Raw genomic sequence first — 9,539 nt, 5'->3', positions numbered from 1 at the left:
TTCCCCATCTGGACCACAGCCTTCGTCGTCTCGATATTTTTATTTTCGATATTTCGATATTCGTCGAGAGATTGTTTCTATCGAGGATGATGTAATTGTTGTAATTCAAGGTGATGAGACTATTAATTTGAAAGTCATTAGTTTGTTTTCTAGAGAGGGTCATATATTACAGATGATTAAGCAAATTGAGAAAGAAATTTCACGGTAGAATCGATCTGTCGAAACTGTCCGCTTATTCGCGCGAAATTTTCGTCTGTTGTACGAATAAAAGAATCGGAGATGATCAAGAAGAATCGGTGAATTTTTGATAAACTATTTGCCCTCGAATTGGTCTACCGTATGAAATACTAAGGAGAATGCATATACTTGAGAATACATAATAGAATATATAATACTCAGTGAATTGCACACTTTCAGCAAAGTACGCAACTTTTATTCAATAAAGAAAAAAAAAAAACAGTAGAGGACTAATAAATAATTATCAACTGGGAGCACAAGTTTCACACGGGCGTCTAGAATCTCCTAACCTGCCAATGGTTATATAGGCTGGTCACTGAAAAACTGAAGAGTTTGAAAAAAAATAATGAAAAAAATTCCATTAATCATATTTCCAAATAAAGTGACAAAAAATTAAAGAAACATGTATCTGTAAATGTTATTTTTCTTTTGTATTTTTCATTCAGTGACCACCCTATAGTAGATGAAAACCGCGACGCAACGCAAGGAGATTATCTAACCTCGCGCGCAACAAAGATTCTTCTCTTTCTTCAACTGTAACAACGCGATGACACGCGAGCGTGACATATGAAAAAGAAAAAAAAAATAAACATGAATACGGCAGCGCAATTAAGCGAGGAGGAGGAAATAAACCAGAAGAAGAACGCGAGTCGACAGATTGAGCGCGAATTAATACTCGAACCGGTAACCGTTCGGCCCTATCATCCGCCAGCCACTCGAGGCCACCCTCGCCGATTCGTCGAGAATTAGCGATCGTCGAATCGTTCTCGCTCGACTCGTTCTCGCGTACGGCGCCGGGGCGTCGTTTCTTCTTCGTTTATTCGTTTGTATTTTGTTTCCGGCTCGCCTGTTTGTTTTCAGTTTGTTTTTCAGAACGGATCGATACGAAACTGCGTAACGTTTTTTCGGCAGTGGTTCATGCGATGCAGGAAGTTTATTCGCGAGGAGAATTATCCGCTGCTGTTTCACGGCGTCGAGATATCCTTCGTCGAGATAATTCGATTAGGTTGACAATTCTGGCAAATTTTATTGCCTCGCGCGAAACAGTAATAATTAGACTGGTAATTTCTGAAATTTTCCCGACGTTATTGACAGTTTAATCGAGGATCTTGATATTACAGACTGTTCGTTTGCAGGATTTCTTGTCAAATTCAATCGAGAAATTTCCCCCTTAGGTTTGTTACATGAGCTGGGAGGAAATTCTCGCAACAGAGTCGTTGAAATAAAACAGCAGCGAACTCGCAAGGAAGCTCCTACTACGCTTCCATAGAATTCATCTTCTCGATGGTAACCAAAAGCTCGTCGAATGGGGTAATCAGCCGTTCGTTTACAGACACACACACTCTCTCTCTCTCTCTCTCTCTCTCATCTCTCTTACACACGCATTTCACCCGAAAGATTCGACCGCCATTCAGAGCCTCTGTTGCACCGCGATCGCGCGAGTTCGTTTAACCCTTTAAGCCGGGCTATCCCGGCGCGGGTTACGCGTCGATTCGTCGACGAACCCACTTTGAAGCCCGGGCTCCCTTAAAAACGGCCCGGCGTCCCGGAAACTGCAACTGCGCGCCCCTTGCTAAATCTCCTTTTTAACCGTGGCCATCCGATTCACCGAGAACCATCCACCGCCGTTGCGAGCAACCACGCGGGCTTGAAACAGGGAAGATGAGATTGAAGAGGCGCGCAGCGCGAGTATTTTCGGCGAAGGAAGAAAAGCGAGGAGAGAAAGTATCGAAGAAAGGGAAAGCTACGAGAGGGGATGGGGTTGGCTCGTCCATTTCGCCCCTCCTCGAGTTCCTTAGCTCGCGCTGGCCACTCGAGGGAAGGGGAGCAACAGGGGTGAAAACCAGGCTCGTCTTTCCTCCGTTTGTTACTTCTTATTTCAGCCACGTAACCACCCTCTTTCATCTTTGTGTAACTACCTATCTGGTGGTGAGATTTGATCGACTGTAACGCCGAAATCTATATGTTTAACTTGATTACAATTAGTGTATAATTGCTTGATAGAGCAGACTCGCCGTCTATTCGAGACAAGCTGCTCATCTCCACTCAATGATCAGATTTACAGTATTTATACTTTCGCTCCTTCGTTGCTATTCATCCTCTCTTTTTCTCTCGTCCTCGTATCCTCTATATTATTATATTATTTTATCATACATGATTTTTCGAAGTCAGAGCAACCCTATGGAATCTCCTCTGTCGCTCAAAGTTTGTGCATTCGTACAAAATGTGTTGAGCTATCAATCTTAGTCGTCTTGATTATCCTTAATCCGTCAAAAAGGAATTTCTCGATACGAGTCATTCGCTACGTTCGATTTGACGAAATCGCAAGCTTGAGCTACGTTTGATAATTCCTTTCCAACGGGATTGATCGCCGAACGAGTCGTTCCAAGCATCAGGCCGTAGAATGCAGCTCGTTAGATCGCGGATATTTACGCAAACGTACTGCGTGCTCTCGCAAAAGGTAGCTACAACAATGGAATCTAAAGAGAGTTTCCCTACCCTCGTTCAATATTACAACGAGTTTGTATTCTTTTGCCCGTTTGTCGAGTGAGGCGAGAGGAAAGAAAATTCAACTGCCTTTCGCTTCTCTCTCAATTGAACTTTCGAGGGAAAGCGTTAGTTACGCGGAACCGTGGAAACCGAAAGCACACCGGCGTGCTCGTGCAGAGGAACCGCACCGCGCCGCGCCGCGCCGCGGAACGAGCGCGATCGCGGTGGCGGCGATAGGAGCTGGAGGTACGGGCACCTGTGCACATGCTGCGTGTAGTCGGGTTGGCGGCCGCCAGGCGGCGCACTCTTCGCGGGCTCGAGGGTTGATTTAAAATTGATTTATGCAAATTGGCGCTGCACGAGCAATTAACAATTCCTTGTAGACCGGCTCGAGTATAGCTTTTCGAGGGTGTGGAAGGGCGGCTGAGACGGTGGGCGAGGATGGGTAGAGAGACGGTTAGGCCGAGGGGGGGAGGAGCGTTGGAGGGGCGAAGGGTGATAGAGGACAAGGAGCAACGCGGATCGGAGGGAGGGGGATGGTTTGGTAAGGCACCGAGCCAGAACCTCGGGCTTGGCGCGAGAGGGGGTGAACGGTGGAGGAACATGCGAACGAAAGGGGTAGAAGTGAAAGAGGAGGAGGCGAGTGGGTGGATGGGTGGTTGGAGGAAAGGGGGAGAGAGGCGCCAGAAGGAAGGGAAACGGAGACGTAGGGGGTGAGCATAGTGAGCGGGATGGGAAAAGGGGGGGAGGGGGAGTAGCTGCGCATAGTCGAGCTGATGAAGGACGAAACACAGAGAATGCGCGATGCTCCGAGAAAATGGAATTAATTTGCTAGGATTAAATCCGCCTAGCGCCGCTACAGAACGCTGAATGTTTCTCGCGTACGTGTGCGGACTTATTTCAAGAGCACACGCGGAGGAGGGAGGGGGAGGATGGGATAGAGAGAGATACTCGAATGTGCTTTGCACCTTCCTCCGCTTTCCTCTGCCTTCTTTCTCTTTCGGCCGTGTTTCACTCGCTTCGCTCTCTTTCGCTTTGCTCGCTCTGTTCGCGCCCTGCTTGCCACGTTTTCGGGGCCACGGCTCAAGAAAACGCCGCACCGCCGCGCAGGAAACGCTCCTCGGGGATAAAGCGTATCCTTTCCCAAGCATTAATTTAATATAGAGAACCGTGGTGGAAAAAGCACAGCCGCGTTCCGCCGGGCCGGGGTTTAAATCGAATCTCGCGGTCCGCGAACGTGGCTGTCATTAGGGTCGTTCTCATCGATCGGACGTTTATTTCGTGCAACCGTTTCAATTTCGATTTTCGAAATTGCGCCGCTTGTAACGTACATGGCTTATGTGTGTGCGCGTGTGCAACGTTCGGATGCACGAATTTGGCTGAAGAATCGTGTCGTATTGTTCGTGACGTCGCTGTTTGGAAAAACGCGCGACGCGGAGAGGACTCTAGGTTGTCTTTTGTTTTAATTCGGTACGAATTGTTCCGTTCCCATTGTTCGAAATGGCTACCGTTACTTGCTATAACAGTTGTAGCCGGGGTCAAAAGTTCAAGGTCGTTTTTTATCAAATTAATTTCCTCTCTCGAAAGAGAGAGAAAGAAAGGAGGTTTTGTACTTTCTTGAAAAGAAGAATGTAAAGATTATAAAGAATTCAAACGGTTGTTTCAAAATGCGCAGCACGCATTCACTCGGAATAATTTTCTTCTTCTTCCTTTTTTATTTTTTTTTTTTTTTACAAAGATGTTTAAAATTGCAATTTTCAATCAGCGATTCCGCGCGGGCTGGGAGCGGGCATTGTGACAGCGGCGGTGCCTGAAAAAAACTCGAACAGAGAAAATCAAAGGAACGCGCCGCGGCCGCCGGTTCCGAGCAGAACGAGAAACGACGCGGAACGAGGGGTATCTTTTTCAAACTTTAATTTAGCGCGTAAAAACGGCGAAACAAGACGGACGGACGGACGGGGGAGGAGCATTAAGCTTGTTACACGGTTTATTAACGAAACGGGTATTAGTTTCGCGAAAGAAAACGTTGAATTTCTTTCTCCGGGCATTTTCCGCTCTCGGAGCGAGATTGTTAAACGAAAAGCGGCGCCTTTCACCCGAAATTCAATTTTCATCCCTTCCCCCCACTTCTTCAAACGTGGCTTGTGTTTCTCAACTGATTTGAATTTTAATCGAATCGAATCAGGGACCATTCGAACAGGTGTCAAAAACTGAAAAATCCTGACGAGCTCCACGGAAGATTCGCCTATTTTAACCGTCTGGCACCCTTAAACTTTTCTGCATGGCTGCTTGCCTGCGACGCTGATCGCCTGCTCGCTACTACTTGCTCGCTTGCTTCATGCTTGCACGCCCGCGTCGTCATATTATTCTACCCTAAAAGAATCCAGCTCTCGAAACAAGCTCGCCGTGTGTTCGCCCTGCGAGAAACCCTTCGTCTCTTTCGTAGTTAATATAAAGTCGATAGTTCCAAACGTTCCCGTGGCCCCCTGTTCGTGTTCGTTTTCGACGCGCGTGAGAATCTGCGAAATGTCGCGTCTTGCGTCGAGCGGCGCGTACGCACGGGACGAAGGCAAATTCGACAAATTAGAATTTGTAGCTCGGTTTCCCCGTACTTTTCTCGTATTAACCAGTGTCTGGCATTTCTAATTTACCAGAGGAATGTGTTTGAATCGACGATTGAGGGGTAAATCTCATCGTATCGAATACTCCCTTTTGCGACACATATGTATGCATATGTACGCAAATTTCTTTCGAAAGCGTAATGTTCGAATAATAATTTCAATGTGTTTTTATAACTCCTTGCCTTGTGATTTTCTTTTCAATTCCAAGGGGTGAGCATTGCTTATTGAAACTAATAAAATTAATTTAGGGTGTTTAAATTATCGACGTTACATTACATTTAATTTTTATTTTGTCAATTTCGTTCGATTCAACGAAATTAAACTTATTTCTTTTAAATCGAGGTCTTAACTTTTATAACACGGAGTATGACTCGATGTTGCAAGTCAAGGGGTTAATCCCCCTCGTTTATCATAAAACGATCGTTCTCGCACGGTCCCGAGAAAGAAACGAAACGAAGAAAGTTGGCAGTGGCCAAGGATGAACGGAGAAAGGACAACGCTTTAATCGAGGACTCTGGTGGCGGAGGGGTTTGCACGCAGGCCGGAAACGGGGGAAAGCGTTGGCAAACGTCTCCGGCGAGTATTTCGCAATAACGGCGGAGACGAGTTGCGAGGGGCCGAGCGGTACACGGACGACGATCCTCCACCTTGCACGTACACGCCCGCCTAACAACCGGCTTCCTTCGACAATTTTGTCTGCAGGGATACTAATTTCGTAACGTCTTTGTCTAATCATCCTAAAGGTCTCGCGGTGTGCGCCAGAGAGGGAGAGAGAGTGTCTCTTCGTGTATTCCACGTTTCCCAGCCGTACCAAACAAAAGGAGAGACAGACGGACGGAATCGGACTATGAGAGAAACAGGGAGAGAGAGAAAGAGAGAGAGAGAGTGAGAGTGAGAGAGGTAAAAGAGAAGGGGGAGGAAGAGAGAGGCTGGGATTCATGGTGGAAGAGCGCTGCTCGAAACGGAGGGAAGATGTGCAACTAGCGAGAGAGTCCCGGTATAATTAAAACAGCGCCGAGGAGAGTCTGGAGAGAGAGAGAGAGAGAGAGAAGAGACAGACACCGTGCTGATTTCATTAAACGTCTTACCTCAACGCAGACCCGGATCTACGCGCATTCGGCCCGCACCAACCCCTTTCTCACTCCCCCCCCCCTCCCCCCCTCGAGCGTCCCAGTATCGTTTCCCCGTCTGCTGTTTGCGCGGGAAAGCCGTTTGTAGCGACGACAACGCTTGATTCTCGAGAATCTCGCGCCGAACGAGAGACGACGGGCTCTTTGACGACACGCACCAAGACCTTTCGTACGTACAGTTTTGGCGTTTCGCCCTTTTTCTACAAAGACAGTTAGAGAGCCGACGCGCAACTCACGTTTCCCAAGAGTAAATTAAAGAAACTGTAGAACTTCGACGTTCGGTCTTTTCATGCACTCGAGTTTTCCAGCCCCAAGCGAGTGAAAATTGATACCAATTGCCACTCTCGCGTGGCGGTGCTTCAATTTGTAAGAGATGCTAGATTTGCGCTCGAGTGTGATGCCGCCTCGTCTACCTTTAGATTACAGATGGAGAATCGAGAAGATACGCTGGATTTCATCAATGTAAAATTGTGATGTCATTGAATAATTGTGTGTCTGAAAATGCGAGCTCGTAGACTAACTGCTGTGAGTGACAGTTCAGGGCAAACTTGAATGTTATCTAGATGATTTTCCTACATCCAGAATCTCATGGCGCAGAGGAAATAACGCCATCTTGCCAACAGGTGGATCAATGTACTGAAAACTCCTGCAATTCGTAAAGAAGATCGTGGAACATATTATTGCGTAGCTGAAAATGAAGTAGGGCATAGGAGCTACGCGTAACGTTGATGTTGAAATTGAACTTGCACGCTTTACGTGGATATAAAATGCCTATCTTTTATCAGCTATTGTTTGGTTGAAAGGTAACATTCAATTATCTAGTAATTGGCAGTGCGACATGTTACATTTTGCAATTGCAAAACAATATACAGATACAACAGTTAGAGTGATCGCAATTGAAAAAATGTGGAGAACACGTGTGCAAAGTTGCTAATAAATTAGGAACTGCAATAGTTTGAAATTACTGCCCCTACGTGTCCACCAGGCTTTTTATTGGAGTAGTACCAGTTACTTCAGGACCTTTAACGGTTTTGGTTTTATTTATTACAATTGTTTCGAGTAATTTCTACAAGCAACAGACTATGGTTCATCATTCTTAACAGATATTACAATTTTACATATTTTTTTTCTTTTTTAATTGAATTATTTAAATTAAATTCCCTTGTTCAGTAATTGTCAGGATATTTTCTCAACCCTCTCGTACGATTGTGAAATTTGACAAATCGCAAAGATCAACTCTGCTATTTTATTTCCGTTGCACGATTGACGAAAGTTCCTCGGGTACCTGTTCCAGTTCGTTTCAACAATCTGCATTCGCTTGTTCTTATTATCTCAATAGCAGCGTCTTTTTCCTTCTACCGCGTCCTATTCACGACTATTCACTGATCGTTGAAGGGTTGAAATTTCGCTCATTGAGAGGCTGCAATATGTTCTCCGTCTTTCGGGCTCCATGGTTCATGATCGGTCTACAAATCACTGATTTATGCGGCGCGCGACATATTGGGTGATTAATCGCGCGACGATAATTCACGTTTCGAACAGAACGATCTCGTCGCGTGGTCGATATCCACGCATCTCGCATACGTTTCAGTCCTCCTTCTCTCCCTCCTTCTCTTCTTCCGTCCTTTCACCGATACTTGGAGACACGCGTGAAGCATTGTTCGCACGAGGTATTGTGTTTCCCCTCCTTGCCGCTCGATCCACGTTTAATTAATTAATTAAACGAAACACACGGCACGACGTATCGAATTGAAATGATAAAAGGGGAGACGTTGAAAAAGGATTCGTCGAGGAAATGAGGGGAAAAAAAAAGAGGAGAAACGAGAGGAAAAAGAAAGAAAGAAATGGAAAGACGAGAGAACGTTCTTCTCTTATAGAGGGTCAGAGTAATGGCAACGCTATGTACAGCCATAAAGATTTCTGCTATTTTATTTCGCCACAATCTTCCCTCGTCCCCTTGCGCTCATCCCTCTCGTTTCTCCATCCTCTCTTTGTTCGAGATGATATTAATCTCAGAAATTTGTGTAAAAGCTGTCCAAACACTCGCGCTATTCAAACTTCATCGTCTACGTTAAACTACATTAATGAGTTCACTGATTATCTCTACCTATGATTTTTCGTTCGTGTAATGGGAGTTTACACGCAGGCAAAGTTCATCCAACGCCTATTTCACGAACGAAGTCCATACTAATTTCTCTATCAACGCCATTCTGACTCCGTACATCGGATCCGTGATCGATGTTTCGACAAATGAAACATCCGAATGAACGTACGAGAATTCGCGCGGAATTTATAGGAATTTATGTTCGTCTCGCGATCAACGTATTCGCCGTAATTAATTATAGCCTCAAGCACTTGCGTTATTCTCGTTTTTTCCGTCGTAAGAGGAACGATTCCCCTAAACCACGTACCGTCTGGGATTGCGGCCGATCTTCCAGTTGCTCTCTTTTTATCCTCTTTTTGTCCGGTTTCGGGTGCAACGAGATCAGCGACGTCGTCGTCCATTCGAACAATAAAAGCGCGCAGAACCAATGCCTTGTCCATCCTCTCTTTCTCTCTCTCTCTCTTCCGGACTCTCCATCGGGGGTCACCAAGAATGTAATACGGGACCAATTACTCGGGGTACCTAACCTAACCCCGCACCTACCATTTCGACCACACGCTGTATCGCGTAGCCGAGACAAACAGGCTCAGATTTTTCGTGCTGCGCTGCCGAGCGACGTTGCTTCAACCGTCGAGACACCTCAGCCTCTTCCAATGCACCAAGTCTAGAGTCTAGACGAAGTTTCCAAGTGCTTCTCGTTCGGTTCAGAGTTTTTCTAAACGATCCCGGTGTCTTTGAGCGCAATTAGGAAAGATAGAATCAGGGAAGAATCGCAGCGTAACTTATTATGGTCATTCGGTAGTGAATTTTTACGTTTTTACTTTAGCGCGTGAAATAATAATCTTATATTAGGGGTACTCGTAAGTGATTTACTCCTTTAAATGAATATATTACGAGATTTAATAAAAAAAACTATAACAATAACTATTTATTTTAATTAATGTATAACGAGATTTT

The 9,539-nt window shown here is 45.6% G+C and overlaps 1 pseudogene; it reads left to right on the top strand.

Moving 5' to 3' along the window:
• The first annotated feature begins 828 nt into the window (after positions 1 to 828).
• Positions 829 to 7,578, top strand: LOC122537130 (annotated as a pseudogene).
• Positions 7,579 to 9,539: the final 1,961 nt, after the last annotated feature.

Source organism: Frieseomelitta varia, unplaced genomic scaffold, assembly GCF_011392965.1.
Source record: "Frieseomelitta varia isolate USP_RPSP 00005682 unplaced genomic scaffold, Fvar_1.2 scaffold_888, whole genome shotgun sequence".
Lineage (NCBI taxonomy): Eukaryota > Metazoa > Arthropoda > Insecta > Hymenoptera > Apidae > Frieseomelitta > Frieseomelitta varia.
This window is presented reverse-complemented; position numbering and strand designations above follow the sequence as displayed.